Source organism: Lonchura striata, chromosome 4A, assembly GCF_050655825.1.
Source record: "Lonchura striata isolate lonStrDom1 chromosome 4A, ASM5065582v1, whole genome shotgun sequence".
Lineage (NCBI taxonomy): Eukaryota > Metazoa > Chordata > Aves > Passeriformes > Estrildidae > Lonchura > Lonchura striata.
In genome coordinates this window covers 4,754,185-4,771,105 of record NC_140742.1, presented here as the reverse complement: position 1 = coordinate 4,771,105, position 16,921 = coordinate 4,754,185, and the positions used below count along the sequence as shown (strand labels likewise).

Sequence of the window (16,921 nt, the reverse complement as noted above, 5' to 3'; positions counted from 1 at the left end):
AAGCCCAGAACTGGGTTTTTAATGCCTGGTGGTCATTAGCTTTAGAAAACAGACACAGAAGAGAGCTTGACATTCAGGGATGTTTGTGCTGATCCCACCCAGTCAAAGCATTCAGGCACTGCCTCAATTAAGGCACACGAGTGGTCCTTAGGAGTCAACAGGGCTGGCCAGGCTCTCTGCGATGCCCAAAGCATTCACTGCCCAATTCAGCAGAACAAAGCTCTGCTTTTGAGGGAGCTTTGGGCTGTCCCCATTCACTGCCACGGCTGTCCACGTGCCTGGGAGCACCACAGGGATCTCTCCTTCAGGATGCTCAAACAGCTCAGCACCTCCTCAGCGAGGTGCTCAGAATCACACAGGGGCCTGGCTGGCACCAGTTTACAATTTAGCACAAAACCAGTGCTTCTGTTTTTGTGTGAAAGGGGAAACCCCAAGGGAAAAGCAGCAGATCCCGACACACCCAGGTTTGCTTTACACACTTGGCCACAAAGTGAAATCGGAAATTGGCGGCTCTAGAACAAATATTCTGCAAAATTAAGCTCTACCAGAGAGCCTGTCACAGCTGCCTCCTCCAAGAATTCCATGTGGTCACTCGTCCAGAAACACTGGGCACATTCCTTCATCACTCCTGCTCTTCTGCACCCTTCCTCCTGCAAAGGGCTTTGGAGCAGCCACCCAGCTCCCGGAGAGCCACTCTTAGAAATCTGAATCACAAGGGTGGGAAAAGATCTCCAAAACCATCAAGTGACTCTTGGAGTGTTTGACCTTAATCCTGACCCTGTTTGACCTTAATATTGAGCTTAATTAAAGCAAGACCACCATTACTCAGCAAAAACATCAGCAGTGCTGTGGAAATCAGCTTTAGTGCACTTTACAGAAGCTTTGAAGAGCAGGGTGAATTAGACATTTCCAGCAGCAAACGACCAGCACAAAACCCCAGTTTTACTGGGAGCCATAATCAGAGATGAGGTAAAACCAGAGAATGATGAGGTGTATCCATATCAGGCACAGCAAGTCACAGAATGCAAGGTTTGCCCTCTTGAGAATCCAGGTAACTTTTTCCTTAAGCCTCTTCATCAGGAAAGGAGGCTGAGCCTTCTCTGCACCTTTTATTTACTCTTCTATGACTCCCATCACATAGGTTTTTCACACCCTCATTTGGGGTAATTTTCTCCTCATGTTTGAGTTAATTGCTGATGAGGGGGACTCAGTTTTTAATCTGTTGGTTAATCCAGATCTGCAGCATTTGGAGCCTTTTACTGTCTAAGGAGCCCAAAGACTGGGCAAGGCCAATATTCCTCCTCCCTGGTGCCATCCTCATGGCCAAACCATATTTATGAGCCTGTACTTCATAGGCAAACCCCCCCCAGTCTCTTGCAAACCCCCTGTGTTACAAGAAATCTGATATCCTTACTTAGCATATATGCAGAGCCTGGTCCAAACATGGCTAATAAATATATTGTATAAATAATATAATAAATATAATAAACCCCTGTCATCTAAACCAACTGTTTCTCCTCATTTTAGGGGGTGTTTGTCTTGCAGGTAAATATTTTCCCTTACCAACCTGTGCCATAAGTTTCTCCCAGTTCAGATTAGTCTGCAAAACCAAAGGAATCTCCATGTGCTGATATTCCCTGGTTTGTGATGGCTTCCCATTTTGGCTGTAACCATGGTGCTGCTTGATTTATCATGGTTGCGTGGCACAATGTGTATCTCATTATTCTCTCCTGGAAGCTTTGTATGGCTTTTATTTAGCTGTAAAAATAATTTACATTTTTTGTGCATCTGAATTAAAGATAGAATAGAACTATGACATCGAGAGCTGGCGATTTTATGCAAATTTATTTATAAATATAAATCACATTTAAAATACAAAATTACACAAATGTCTTCTACAGATCACCCATCTCAAAAGAAATTATTTCTTTACTTTTTCAAGGATAATGCCTAAACATGTTATCCATATATTTGCAATGGGAATGGAAACTTGGTTAAAAAACCCCAAGTGAAATTTGAGAACCTGATGGGATCAGTTATGTGACAAGGATCGTTTCAGCTCTACATCAGTGACTTGACATGGAGTGATGACTCCATGTCACCAGCCTGGGTCACTCTGGGGTGGAATTCCAGCTCTGCTGAAGCCACTGGCAGATTCCAGGCTGGATTTACCCAGACCACGATGCTCCAAGGTGACATCCAGGAAGAGCAGTGACACCCCGAGTCCACCTCACAGTGCTCCTGTAGCCACATCACCCCCAGCACCTGTGCCAGAGCTTGTGTTACCCAAATACTCCAGAATGACATTCCCGGGAAAACCCAGCTGCTTGCATCTAATTCCAATACTCCCAAGCATCAGAAATCCAGGAGTTTTCACTGTCTTTTGGGATTTCAGAATGGAGTACACTGAACTTTTGAAAGTGGGATACAAGAGGTGAGGATTTTCTGACTAGACAAATAATGTGTCACAAATAATTTGACAGTAGTTCCTTGGATTTCAAAACAATAATGGATTTTAAATACAATTAGGACTTTATCAAATTTCTTTTACAAATTTTGATACCTTTCCTCTGCTCTAATTTCAGGTTTTCCCTTTTTCCCTCTTTTGGAGCCTGGTTGTTTTCTCATTTTCTCCTTTAACACAAAATCTCTGCCCTGGGGAAAAAAAAATCAGTGGTTGTTTTCGTGACTTTCCAACAAAATCATCCGTGAGGTCTCAGATTTGATGAACAGTTTCAGCATAACATTCCTTCTACTTGATGGAGGTGACATCCAAACCATCTCAGAAATCTCCATGCTGCTCATCCTTCTGCCACAAGGAATTCTCCACTGAGAATTCTTCTATTCCCATTGTACTTTATCCCCTCAAAAAGGGAGAATTGTTTCCTAAGGAAGAAAAAAAGGCATAAAATATTAACTGCCAATGCACTGCTCTTTCCTTAGCTCTGCTTCTACACTGATGTTAAATACAACTCTGGAATCAAAATTAATGTAGAAAAGGGCTTTTCCCTAAGTCAGAGCAGCTCCATGGGTGTTTGCTACCCTGAGCCTCTGTAATCCACACAAGAGAATCACAAAATCACTAAGTTTGGAAAAGACCTCCAAGATCATCCACTCCAACCTTCAGCCCAATTCCACCATTCCACTAAACCAAATCACCCACATTTCTGAGCCTCTTCTCACTATTTTACCTATAAAAGCTTTCAGTTGCATCTTCCTATCATTTGGGTTTGTTTAATTCCACCTTTTGAAAAACTGAAAAGGGAAGAAACTCCAGGATTACAATTGAAAAACTCATAAAATGATCCTCTGAAATTTACCACGTTAGAAAATTCCTGTCGGTGTTTTTAACCATGCCACAAAAATCCCTAAAAGACACAAAAGTTTTGGCTCAGTATCATGAAAAAGTTTTAACAATTAATAAATAAATTCTGGTGGATGAACACTGAGGACACATTTCCAATTTTATACATTTAGGGTGACAGAAGGAAAATACCTTTACTAGCTAATTATTGCTCCATCAGCATACTCAGAATTTGCCAAGGTGTTGTGGGCAGAATAAAGTCCCATTCCCCAAAATTTCCATTATCAATGAAATCTGGATATTTGGAAGACGGCAACATCTGCTGTGAAGAGCAGGAGAGTGATGGCTGTGGATGCTCAGCTTTGCATCCTGGCTGGTACTGGACCAAACACATCCAGCAGGGCATCAGAACTTTGGAGCAGAGATGAAGAAATGAAAAAGGAAAAAAGGAAGGTGTAAGAATGAGAAAAGTTGTAAGTAAGAAGAGCTGAGTTAACTGGAGACTGGTTTAACAGATGTAGAATAGTTTTACACTTCAGGAGGGAATTGTGCTGGTACAACCTCCAGTCCCACCTCAGATAATTGGATTTAAGCACGAATTTAAGGACAAAGCTGAGCTGGGATAGTTTGTGAGAGCACTATAAAAGCACAACCTTCCATTCTCCCAAACCATATGGGTTTGACTTCCCATATGGAGTGACAAAATAAAAATGTAGTCTAAAAATAGCTCTCAAAAGTGCACTGGCTGAAGGCTGCTTCCCGTGCCACAATTTGATTAGCCTTGTGTTTTATTTCTTCAGCAGCGATTTCCATTTATCTCTGATTTGGAGCATGAAAAGCTGCTTTTAGAGTTGTAAGCAGAGGAGAAAAAGTCATCCTAGAAACAAATATAGAGAGAGGTCTTCTGGCTTTACAGGAGCTGCAGGAGCAAGGAAAATGATTTCAGAGCAGCACAAAAGAAATTGATGCAGGGAGAGGATCCCTCCTTGCAGTCTGCACTCGAGTTCCCTGTCAGCCTAGTGCAGGGCATTATTTATTCTGTGCAGCTCTGGAGGAACCCAAAGGAGCCAAAAACTGTCAGAGCAGAATCGCCCGTGCGGAGGGAGCAGTGCCAGCGCGGCTCGCCCGGCGCCCGCCCCGACAGCTCCTCCTGGGCACCAGCACAGCCCAGGGATGGATGGCACAGGGCACAAACAATCCCACTCAGGCTCTGCTGGAAGGTGCCTTCAGAGATTTGTTTCGGGGTTTTCTTTGGAGTGAGAAAAATCCAGACTGAAGTCCAGGAGCCTGTACTGGGCACTGGGCAGGCTCTGGACACACATCACACCACGGCCCAACATCTGCGACAGTAAAGTTCTTCTATTTGATATTTTTTCTCTCTCTATCTCTTGTTTGTTAAAGCTCTAGGAATGATTTTCCCAATCTGAGCAAAAGCTCTGCACTGCCCCTTAAAAGAGGTTTTTGTAATATCTAAGAAATATTAAAATCTAAAGAGGGGAAAGAAATCAAGAGCGGGGAAAGGCTGAAATAGCATTGGCAGAGAAAGGATTAGAAACTAGCTTTTCTCTACAGAATTTATAGAGAGAAAAAAAAAAATCCAGCACTTCGAAAACAATTATTTGCAAAGTTCAAAGAGTTTGGTACCCTTTGCTTGGGTAAGATAAGGGGCAACAAATAGCACCCACAGTCGCGAGGAGTTTAACCCAATTACTCCTGTCAGCAAAACTAATTTTACAAAGCACATTTGTGCCAGGAAGAATACTTTCCTTGCTTCCAATTCTTTTTTACATTGCTAATAAGTCTCTCAGCAGTCGATTAGAAGTGCCTCTTCAGCCAGGAGCAGGCAGATTGCCCTAAGAGCAGGAAAAATCCTGATTGCAGCCGAGGGGAATTTCGCCCGAGGAGTTTCCCTGCAGGTGCCTGGTGCTGGGACTGGTGTTTTACAGCTGCTGCTGATGCTTTCTGCACACTGACAGCTTCCAGGAGCAGCATCTGGGACTGCTCTGACCCCTTTCCCTCGCTGACATCCAGAAATCAGAGGGTGTTTTAGGGCTACGTGTCCAGAGAAGGGAAAAGGCTCACAAAAAACCTTTGAAATCTCTCCCAAGCGATGCAAAATCCAGCCGGAACATCCCAAATCCTGTCACCTGCTGAGTCAAGGCAAGCCCTTTAAGGCAATGTAAGTTCAGAAGAATTGAATTTTTTATGAATCTAAATTCTGCTGAATCTAATAGGATGCAGCACCCCAACTCTGCCATCCCTGTTATTCAGGATAAGGTGGAAAAAGAGGAAAACTCCAAATAGCACTGCAGGCACAAAGGAAACATCAAATCCTTCCTCAACCACAAGCCACTTCCCTATGGAACACCAGGATAAAATCTTCTCAAAGTGCATTAATGCAATAGCTAATATATTAAATTTCAGTTTAAAAAATGAGGCAGGAGAGGCAAGGATGATCAAGGACAGCCCTCCCCAGGTGGGTGCCACTTTTCCAGCTCCACAGATGGGGAACATTTCCCGAGGAGATGCTGAAAACCCCTGGCTGTGCTCTCTGCAAGGAGGAGCACCAAGGCAGGAAGATGAGCACTGGATATGGGAGACAGAGAATTTAAACTTTTCGACTCATCCCATAACAATGTGAAAAAAAATTCAGTCTCTTTGTGGATAAATACAATTTTATCAACTCTGCAGTGAAAAGCCCCAGGCAGCCCTTGGCACCTCACCTACACCTGGAAAATTACTGCAGTGTCTTAATTCATCCAGAGAAATGCTCTTATGCAAAGAAAATATTTAGAAGATTGAGAAGAGGATCAGCTTCCAGCTTTGTATATTCTGGGCAGCTCTGTGTTCTGTGTGTAGGCACCTCGCTGAAGAACAGGGATTGGCGGTGTCCATGTCCATCCCAAACATTTTAAGAAATCTTCTGACATCTAAACGCAGCACACAGAAAATAGGCTAAATTCATTAAGTCAAGTTACTCCATTTTAATTCTTACTTTTTGGTTTTTGTTCCAAAGGCTTTGCGGCAATTCATGTCAAAGAGTCAAGTAAATATTTTCTTGTGCTGTGTGGAAAACAATGTCAGGCAGTGATGGGAGTGAAATACTGACTTTGTAAAACTCTTTGTACCTCTGATAGGATTGACTGATTTTGTGAGATTATAGAAGATGCATTCCATGATTATATACACCCCTAGAGACTTCGTGGAGGTGAGATTCTGCATCTCACAATGTTATTTAACCAGGAAAAAACAGACTAAGTAAATAAAAAATCTGCAGGATGTGACTTCATCGTGCACTGTTGCCACCTGCTTCTATGATTTAAAGGATGTTACTAAGAATATCAGGGTTGCTAATGTAAATGATGAAGAAATCAGAGGTCAATCAGATAATAATAAATATTAGCATAGGTTTCCAAAGGCCAGAAGTGCCTGCAATGGTAATTGGAATTAAGATTTTACTCTTGAATTATGTGATTCTGAAAACACTTTGTTCTCTGCTGCTTTCCTGGAACTGCTCCATTAAAACCAAGGAGACAAACTTTCCAATTTTATTTAATCCAAGAACTAATGTCCCCTTTTCATGAGGATGCTTTTTCTTTTATGTAGGCACCCCCTCACCCTGTACATGAAGTTGTTGTGGTAGAGGGGTCCCTTGTGTTCCTGTGCTGATCTAAGGATGCAGCACCCCAACTCTTCCATCCCTGTTGGATATTCAGGATAAGGTGGAAAAAGAGGAAAACTCCTCCAAATAGCACTGCAGGCACAACAACAAAACATCAAATCCTTCCTCAACCACAAGCCACTTCCCTATGGAACGCCAGGATAAAATCCTCTCAAAGTGCATTAATGCAACAGCTAATATATTAAAGTTTATGAAAGACTGGTCCCAACAATATGGGTAAAATTGACAGAATACCTGAAGTTCATGGCACTATTTGCAGCATCTCTGAATTACTCTGGACACACAGCAAACACCCAAAAAATGTGGCTGCAACTTTAGAATAATTCCTTTTGGAGTTATTCAGCAACACCTTGTGCAGCAAAAAAAACAGCCCAGAAGCCAGGCTGGTGCTGGGAGGAAATTCCAGAGGGTGAGGGGCTGGCAGTGGCTTTAAAGCACCTCTAGACACCCGTCCTGCACTGCTGTCCCAGAGGAGTCTGAAAGTCAGAAGCATGAAAATATTTTCAGTAATAAAGTTGCTGGGTGCTGCCTGTCTTACCTGGGGATTCCTGCCAGCACTGCAGAAGGCTTTGGAAATGCTGCTAAATCATATTTTTTGCAGGGCAAACCCCCACAAACTAATCTTCTAATGCTGCCTGAATATTGTTGGGTTGTTTTTCTCTCATGCCTGCGACTCCTGGCTGACAGGCAGCTCACAGAAGTCGTGTTGGAGCTGGTGGCTGAGGCTGGAACACTCCGTGTGAAGAAATCAGGATATGCCACGAGTGTTTCAACGCCATTACACAAAAGTCTAAAATTAGGTCATAAATTATATAATCTTGCAAGGAAACAACAAATTTAATGACTGTGCCAAACCAGAGATAAAAGCTGAGGAAGGAAATAGCATCTTTCTCATTAAATATTAAGGATCAGATCCTTCAAACATTTTCCAGTGATGAACTCTGTGGGAGCCTGGCATCTGTATTTGTGTGTGTTCTATAGAATGTGCTTATACATCATATACAAGTGCTGGGTGTGATTTATGGAGCACACACACATAGTAAGTGTATTTATAATGCATAACTATATTCCATCAAGAGCAGAGAGGTGATTAGTGAGAGTTTCCTAAGAGGTTTAATCAGATATTTTGATGGCTTATTTCCAGTGTTGCTCCAAAAGCATTTTTCATTATTACAGGGCACTGGGAGGGAGCAGGTAGAGGCATCTCCTTTCCCCACACAAAGTCTGTGTGCTTTCACATCACATCCTCAGTGGGATTGAAGAACCCTGTGAAGGAAGAAAGATTACCAAGATGCAACAATGGATTGGAAAATTCCCTGCAACCTTTGAATCCCTCCCCTAATACTGCTGTGCCCCAGCCTTTCTTCTCACCTTACACGAGGCAAATCTGGTTTGATCTGTCTGAAACAACGCAGGGGCGAGGTCTTGTGCACATCCCCTTAAAAGTTGGAAGCGATTCCCTCGGGCTGTGCTGATGTCCTGAGGATGTTAATGAGAGGGAATGGGAATCTCTGATGGAAAAAAGCAGATAGCACTCCCGTCCTTGCTGTCCTCAAAGCCTCTCTGATAACCATGCCCTTTTCTTCAAAGATTTGAGTCATTTGTGGATTGACTACATAATCCTTGTGCTGGAGCCTGGGAAAACTGCTGTTGATGCCCTTGGCAAATTCTTAGCCTAAAAAAGCATGAAAAAGAGGACCAAGTAATTTCAATTCCATAAAATACATTAAATGCGGCACACAGGTATGTAAATGGGAAACTCCATAACTGTAATTTGCCCATTTAGAGTCTGATCTAAAGGCTATAAAAGTTAATTTGAAATCTTTTCATTGATTTTAATGGCCTTTAGATCAGGCCCATATTATGCACTGCATATCATGTTTGTTTCAGTGCAATAGTGTATTTATGTAAAATGTGAGTTATGTGGATTATAACACATGCAGATCGGCTGCTTATTGTGCAAGGACAAATCTTGTGAAATTTACTGGCTTTGGCAACACACATAAAATCCAAAAAACAAAATAAAGTCCCAAATAATGATTAGTCTTTTAAAAAGTGAGATTAAAAAAAAAATGAGGAGGCCTTATTTCATTATATACTAATACAACCTAAATGTATTTTAAGGATCATGAAATCCAAATGGAAATTTGCACAATTCCTCATTTCTGACTGCAGCAGTTGAACAAAAAAAAAAAAAAATTACATGTAAATGATTCAAAACCTCTCAAAGAAGCAGCACTTTTTTTTTTTTTTTTCTAATTTGGGGAGAAGAAAAAAAAGGGTTTCAACCCAAGCTCAGCAAGGGATAACAGCATTACAGGCACTGCATGGAGAATTTAGCCACTCATAATTCCAAATCCTTCTCAAATGCTTTATTGCTATAAGGTGGCTCATAGCAGCCTCTACACAACAGGACTCCCATAGCATTAACCATGAGAGATAGGCTTCCAGAAAGAAACTATAGCAAAGTAATTGTAAATCTCTAATGATGCATAAAACCGAGCTGAATTGGTCCTGAATTCTCAGCATAAAAGAAATGAACCATCAGAAGAACCAATTCTGGTGGCAGTATAACACACCCCAGTGTGGAAACTGTTTATGGTGTTTGCTGCAGTGGAAATATTCCCACTAATATGCAAGGATAGGAATTCATTAAAAAGGCCTGAATGCTGCAACTTCTTGGGATGCCACATGTGACACTGAAAACAAATTGTTAGCCAGAAAGAAAACCTCATCTGTACCAAAACAGACCAGGCTCAGGCAGTGCCAGTTTGCTGTACAATAAATTCTGTGGGATTTGTGGGGTTTTAAACCCACCTGGTAAGGGCTCCAGGGTGGTTTGGTGCATCTTGTGGGGTTTGGCAGCACCAGGCTGGGTTTTGTTGGAACTGTGCCCACCAAGATGTCCCCTGGACTGCTTGGACAGACCTGACTGAAGCCTCGTCCCCCTCCAAAAAATCCTGTGCCCAACAGGATGCCTGACCTGGGTGATGGCCCTCAAGGGACATGGCCATAGGCAGCTCAGAGTGCTGTCTGCATTAAAACCCAAACTCTCCATTTTCCTCAGAAAGTTTAGCCCATTCCCACCAGATAAGCACCCAATAAAAATATTTAAAACCATAATTAATGATTCCATTTAATTAATTAACAACACAATCCACAAACTCTACTGACTGTATTTGGCTCATTCCGTAAACCTGGACCCTCACCAGTTGATCCCTCACTCTCCAGGGGCACCCTGCTCCAGGAGCAGATCAGATGGATTATCTGGGAGCCCAGGAACACAAGAACAAGAGGCTGCACCCATTTCCCCACACAGCCTCACCCAGGAGCTCCAGTGTGGGCACAAATCCCATTTTTTGAGGTGAGGAACTGTCGCGCTTTTGCATCCAGTAGATCTCTGGCTTTTTTTTTTTTTTTTTTTTTTTTTTTTTTTTTTTTTGGCACTGCCAAGAGGTGTGGGATCATGGGATGAAGATTTTCTGGCACCAGGGCATCTGTCCACTGAGAAGGAGATTGACAGGGCTGGAATGGTTGGGTTTGTTTGTTTTCTCATTTCACAACTCGGAAGAGCCAGACATCTGAGAGCTCGGATGCTTCATTGCACGGTGTCAAAACCGGCGGAGGCACAGATTTGAAATCTGCATACGTGGACAAAAAGAGGGCATATTTGAAATTAATTACAATTTCTAGGCACTACCCAGAGAACAATATTTACCCTTAATAAGCATGCACCAAGGAACGGCACATTTACTGCACAGCTTTTAGTGAAGCTGCAGTTTTCCACGCTTCCGTGTAGGACTCCAAGGCTTAACTAGGACTTTTCATTTTATAAAAACATTTTTAAGAGTTCTCTTATAAAAAAGAATTAAATGTCACTGATTTAAAGTCAAGCTAAAATGAAATGAAATGCAAGTGACCCACTGGGACTTCCTATGCTTGCAGTTGCATTTATCTGCATCACACACAACACATCAGTTGTAAAACATCCCATAACCCTGTATAGGTGTCACAGCCTTACCTATAATCCTCCTGGAAATTCTGGGAAGAAAAGGTAAACAATTTTAAAAAGGGAAAAAAAAGCACTGGTCTTACTCTCTTTCAATGGTAGATAAAGAAATAGGTGAAGAAATTAATTTTTCCTAATAAATAACCTCCTTGTGCATAAATAACAATAAAGGAATGGGAAAAATTAGAAAAGAGGGGGTGACCCACTGCAGGTGTAAATGAAAAATGAATTAATTCACACTGCTACAAACTTCCTTCTCACTGGTGAGGTGCTGGCACTGTAACCATCTTTTTATTTACCTCTGATTTAGGGGTCTTACCCTGCGAGATGTTTATGGGTGTTCATTGTGGAAATAAAAATCCAAACTAGTCAACTTATTTTCTGAGGATCCCACAGCAGGAAGGGCTGTCCAAGATGCTCCAGCTGACACCTCTCTATTCCAAGGTACCTCCATTTTCCCCAATCAAATCAGAACAACTCTAATTAAAGGTAAGCAAGAAGCTAAAGTGAGATGAATGGTTTATAGGTGCTTCATGCTTCCCTACATTGATTAATAGATAAAGAATTCATCCCTCCACCAAATTAGTTGACAAACCCTGCTGTAATTACTCCCTGTACACGATGATCTGTAGGCACAGGGAACTCCAGCAGGGACTGAGCTCCAGCTCCCTCCAAAGATATTTTGTGCTGGTTGGCTGCACCCACCAGGTATTTACATCCCACAAATCTTGTCTTAGGATTCCAAGTTTCTCAATATGGCTTTAATTTGAAATTAAAGCAGGGGTGGTCACCCTTTCATGGAATGCCATTACTTGTGAATCAATTTTGCAGCACAGGCAGTTGCCCTTGACTCTGCTATTTCTTGGCTTTGGGAATTTAATTTTTCCTTTTTTTTCCCTTGTTGTCCTGCATGTTACTCTGCTCTGTGAGCAGCAAACACACTTTTATTTCACCCATGGAAGAAATTTTGTGAAAGCAGTGCATTTGCCACCTCAAAATCAACCCCAAAGTTGATGCAGAAGACACCTGACCACTCCTAAAGCAGAGCACTACAAGAGAAAAACACTTCAGGCCTGCACCAAATATTGCCTGGCCACCATGAACCAGGCTGGAGGCATCCAGAGATGGGCTCCAAGTCCTGGAGAATGCATTGAGTTATTTTTAAGGAGTTTGCTATTAGAATAACTAATGGTTGGTAGGGTAGGAACCAGCAGCTGGGGAGGGGTGGGTACAGAGTTTAGTCTCATTCATTGATTACTTTCCAGTTCAAGTTTTGCAAGGATGATCCAGCCCTTGAGATGGAGATCCCAATGCTGGAAAAATGGTAATCAATAAATCTATTGGGAAAAACATAATTTCATTTTCCTTCTTAACCAGAAATTGAGATACACACATTTCTCCCTCCCTGCTTTTCCCTGACTTAAATATATCCTGTGTTATGTAAGTAATTGCTTTGAACCCACTCTAGGACACAGCCAGAGACATGACTCCAATAACACATTATCAGTAAAACAAAGCAAAACAGTTTCATGTCCCTGCTGGGTTTGTATATCCACTCTTAAATGAGCAGATTGTCTCATTATTCACCATGATCTGGTCATTGTATGCTTAGTCACAGCTGTCACAACAGGTGCCCAAGCCTCCCCCTCCGTGGCACTGCCTTTGCTCTCTGGAGTTTGTTGTCACATTCCTCTGGTGGCTTTGCTGTTCCTTCTCTGGCTCTTTCCAGGCTCACCTTCACCATTCCTGAAACCATCCAAGGGTGGCTAACTCAGGATATAACAAACTTTCATTGTTCTTTCTGAAACCACCCAGGGTGGCTAACTCAGGATATAACAAACCTTCACCATTCCTGAAACCATCCAGGGGTGGCTAACTCAGGATATAACAAACTTTCATCATTCCTGAAATCATCCAGGGATGACTAACTCGGGATATAACAAACCGTCATCATTCCTGAAATCATCCAGGGTGGCTAACTCAGGATATAACAAACTTTCACCATTCCTGAAATCATCCAGGGTGGCTAACTCAGGATATAACAAACCTTCACCATTCCTGAAACCATCCAGGCTGGCAAACTCAGGATATAACAAACCTTCATCAGTTCTTCACAAGATGCTGTTCCTCATGCCATCACACAAAACCAATTTATTGATCAACTTTGGCCATGGTTGTCTTGCCTGGACTTCTCCCATCTCTCTCAATATCTCCAGTGACCACTTCTCATGGCATTAGATATTCCAGGACAAGGCAGGGCTAGAGGCTGATTCCTTCACTAGACCAGATCATGCCAAGTGACAGCAGGAGTCTCCAGTGAGTTGAGAATTACTGTAGGCTGTTGTCCAACATTATATTTAACAAGAAAATTCTTTGGAAACGGCTTTTATGCCCCAAGATATCATCTCTTTCCTTTTATTTCACTTTAATGTTCTTTGGTGGTGGTTTGGGGTTCCCAGGGTTGAGTGCAGAGCTGCTCCCCTCATGTTCCTCTGCTCTCACTGAAGATTTATACATCACATTTTCCCACTGAGCTTAGCACTCACTGGGGATCTTTTACTGCCGAAAATCCTGTGAGTTCTTCAATTACCAGCACTGTGCCACTGTGCACTAACAAACTTTATCTAATACAGCAGCATATCAAACATTTTTAGCTCTGTAACAAATGTTTTCTTAGCTGGAAGCAAATCTCCTCTGATATTAAAGAACCTCCAAATAAAGAGACCATTTTATATGATTTTTTTTTCTATTGTCTTTAAGGAATATATTGTGGGTTGAGGGAAAATATACACAATTCCAGCTCTTTTATGTTTTGTAGACATCAGAATTTAAGGCCTAATTCCTGAAATTATGAAATCCATCAGTCCCACTGAATTCCAAAGGCTGGTGAGGGAGAAACTAGACTGAAAGCCAGGAATGTAACCTGAAAGTATCAATCCCCTGAAGCACTAAAAAGACATCTATGATTTTCCTTCAATAAAATTACAAAGGAGCAAGGAAAATATCCAGCTCTTGATTTACAGAATAAATAAATTCAGTGTACTACTACCAGCACCACCACCACCATTTGTTTTATCTCTAAAATACAGAGTTAGGGGCTAAACCAGCCATTTCTATCTCAAATTTCATCCATTTGGGATTAAAATCTTCTTTTCTTCCTAATTTACCCTTCCTGCCCTGCCTTCCCTGTCCTGCAGCACAGGAAATCTCTACAGAAACACAACTGCCTACAGCTGAGAACAAAGTTTTGCCAAAATCTTCAATACATTGCCACCATTTTAAATGCAATTTTTTGCCTGAAAACCAAAAGTAGAGGCAGTATCATGTTCATCCAAATTTCTCTTGGTCACTTCCACTTTAAATAATTCATCTTCTCTGTTGTAACATTTTACAGCTCTTTGGGAGCATTAATTAGCACGAGGAGCTAAATTGACTTAAATTCTTGCTGCCTTAAAATTGAGTAGGGAATTAATTCCTTTCTTATTCTCCCTCTCTTCCCATGTTACTTAAAAATCAAAATAATTATTTCTGGTGTTTGTGACTTGAACTTTTCCAGGATGGTGAGTGCCCCAGGCTGGCATTGGGTCACCTGCTAAACTAAATGGGAGCAGCAGTACCTGAATGCAGGTATGGCCTGGTGGTCAAGAAAACATCAATCTGCAAAAAATGTAAATGAATTTGGAGGGAGGAACAAACCTGAGGGGTGATTTGGTGGGGAACAAACCAGAACAGAAAGCTGATATCCTACAAAACCATCAGTGTAAAGGATCTGAAGTAAAGGAGCTTGGCCACTGCCTTTTTTTCCCTTTTTGTCTTTACTGGGTTGGTTTTTTTTTGGTGCTGGTGGTGGTTTTGGGGGATTTTGCTTTACCTTGTTCTGATTGCTTTATTTCATGGCTTTGCTTAACACACTTTATCCAAAAATCACTGACCAAGGATAAAAGAAACCTCGATTGCTCCAGAAATCCCTTCACCAAAGGGAGCAGGACACAGCAAGGAAGCAGGAGTTTTGAACCCACTCTCACTTTCAGCATTTCTATCCTTACAAAAACTTCATCTTCCACATTATTTCCATATTATTAAGATCTTCCTATTCAAAGATCCCAAAAAGGTGGCTGTGTCAACTACCCAACCTGGAGTTCAAGGCCTTTGTGGGTGAGGAGACATTTGGGAGCATAACAACAGCACAAAATCTTTATCAAAGATTGTCGGAGAGTTGGAATTACCAGTGACTATCAGTCAATAATTGTTGGAATAAGTGCTGGGTGAGGGATAACCCTTCCCAAGCAATTCTGCTGTGGGAATGAGAAAAGCAGCTGGAAGGAATTCATGACTAGAACGTCTCAGAGCTCAGAGAAATGTGATGTATAAACAGATTATTATTTCCTGTGGATATTGATGATAAATGAACTGGATTTGGTATGGCTGGGAAATATCACCACCCTCCAAGCCACCACAGCTCCCTATGGCTGAAGGCAAAAACCTTCCCTGTAACTTATGAGGACTTGGGAAAAAAAGAAAGCACTGAGTAGTTGGGTCATTGGAAATACAAAAGTTGCACATTCCTCCTGCACATTTTTCATTTAATTAGTATTTCCTGCGGGCTTTCAGTGTAATGAGTCATTGATTATTGCAAGGAGTGCTTTGTAGGGTAAATTAATTCATTTAAGAGAAACGGTAAGAAGTGTTAAGTAGCTGGATAAATAAATAAAAGGCAAAGTGTTTTGGTCATTTGGTTGCAAGTCAGGCCCAGGGGACCCCCATTTCTCTAAATCAGCTACTCAGTGAACACACCAATACCTGCCCTCCTCTTTCCTTATCTTTACCTGTACCTGCAGCTTTTATAAATCATGGAAAATCCCTACAGATAAAACAAAAATAAAGAAAACTCTGCTCCTCTACTGAAAATCAGATTCCTTTTACCAACCTGATAACAATTACATGAGAAAATATATGTAAAAGATTGAGTTTCCACCTAATTTAGAGAAAACTTCTATTTCTGCATGTTCATTTCAAATAATAAACAGAATTTCTGAAAATAAAGCAAGAAGAGTACATTAACATTTAAGGTCAAAAAGAGAAAAAGGTGATGTTTGGAAGAACTGGTTGTACCTGAGATGTTGATCTTAAAACATGGACCTGGGACAGGACGAAGGATATGTAAGGATATTACCTGGCTTTTCACAGGGATTGCAAAAAGATATTATAAGGAAAAAGTCTTTGAAACAAGGAACATCTTTAATGCAAACAGAGATGGAAAAGGAGTTAATTTTTCCTCCTTGGGACATCTCTGATTCTTCTTAGCTGAAGATATATTGGTATTTATCAATATATTTATGCAGGATGTGATTTACCAACCCAGTTAGCAACTGGCTTTTGGGAATTCCATACAGGGGAAAGAAAGAAACAAAATAATTCCTCATGACCTTATCTTGAGCCCATTCCCACCACAAATGAGCTTGGATCACAAAAGATTTGGCACCAGTAAAATCTGGTTATAGTTTGTGAAGATCCCAAACTCCCTGCAGTATTAAACTCCATAAATCCAGGGGAAAGGTTGCCTTATATTTGGATTGAACAAGGAGCTACAAAATCCACAAACATCATGGTTCCTCTGGTGGATTTTATTGTTGAGAAGGGTATCCAAGGTGCTGGGAGGAAATTTCTTTCCATTGGTCTCATTATGTCTTTACAAAACTTGCCTTTTGCTGCCTCCTGCCTTGGAAACTGAATTTTAGGTGTTGGCCAGAAACACTCCGTGAACACCCAAACACAGAAAGGTAACAACCACCTCAGTTTCCAAACATTTCTTCAATTCACACTGTGAAGAAAGAGAGGAAAAAAAAAAAAGCCTTTATACAGGAAATTATTCATAGAAATCACAATCTAAGCAGGGGAAATGCTAAATTCGAAAAGTAAATTAGTC

General features: G+C 41.4%; 1 protein-coding gene across 29 annotated transcripts in view; it reads right to left on the bottom strand.

The window, feature by feature from the left end:
• Positions 1 to 1,826: 1,826 nt before the first annotated feature.
• Positions 1,827 to 16,921, bottom strand: part of LOC110477800 (uncharacterized) — an 85,388-nt gene continuing 70,293 nt past the window's right edge. For 16 of the 29 annotated variants that reach the window (XR_014952491.1, XR_014952498.1, XR_014952501.1 and 13 more), the window contains 2 exons: positions 8,358 to 16,816; positions 1,827 to 8,252 (listed from right to left, as the gene is read on the bottom strand). The gene's annotated coding sequence lies outside the window, so the exon portion shown is untranslated. The remainder of the gene's footprint in view (positions 8,253 to 8,357; positions 16,817 to 16,921) is intronic. The other 13 variants (XM_077786492.2, XR_014952490.1, XR_014952495.1 and 10 more) reach the window with 13 other exon arrangements.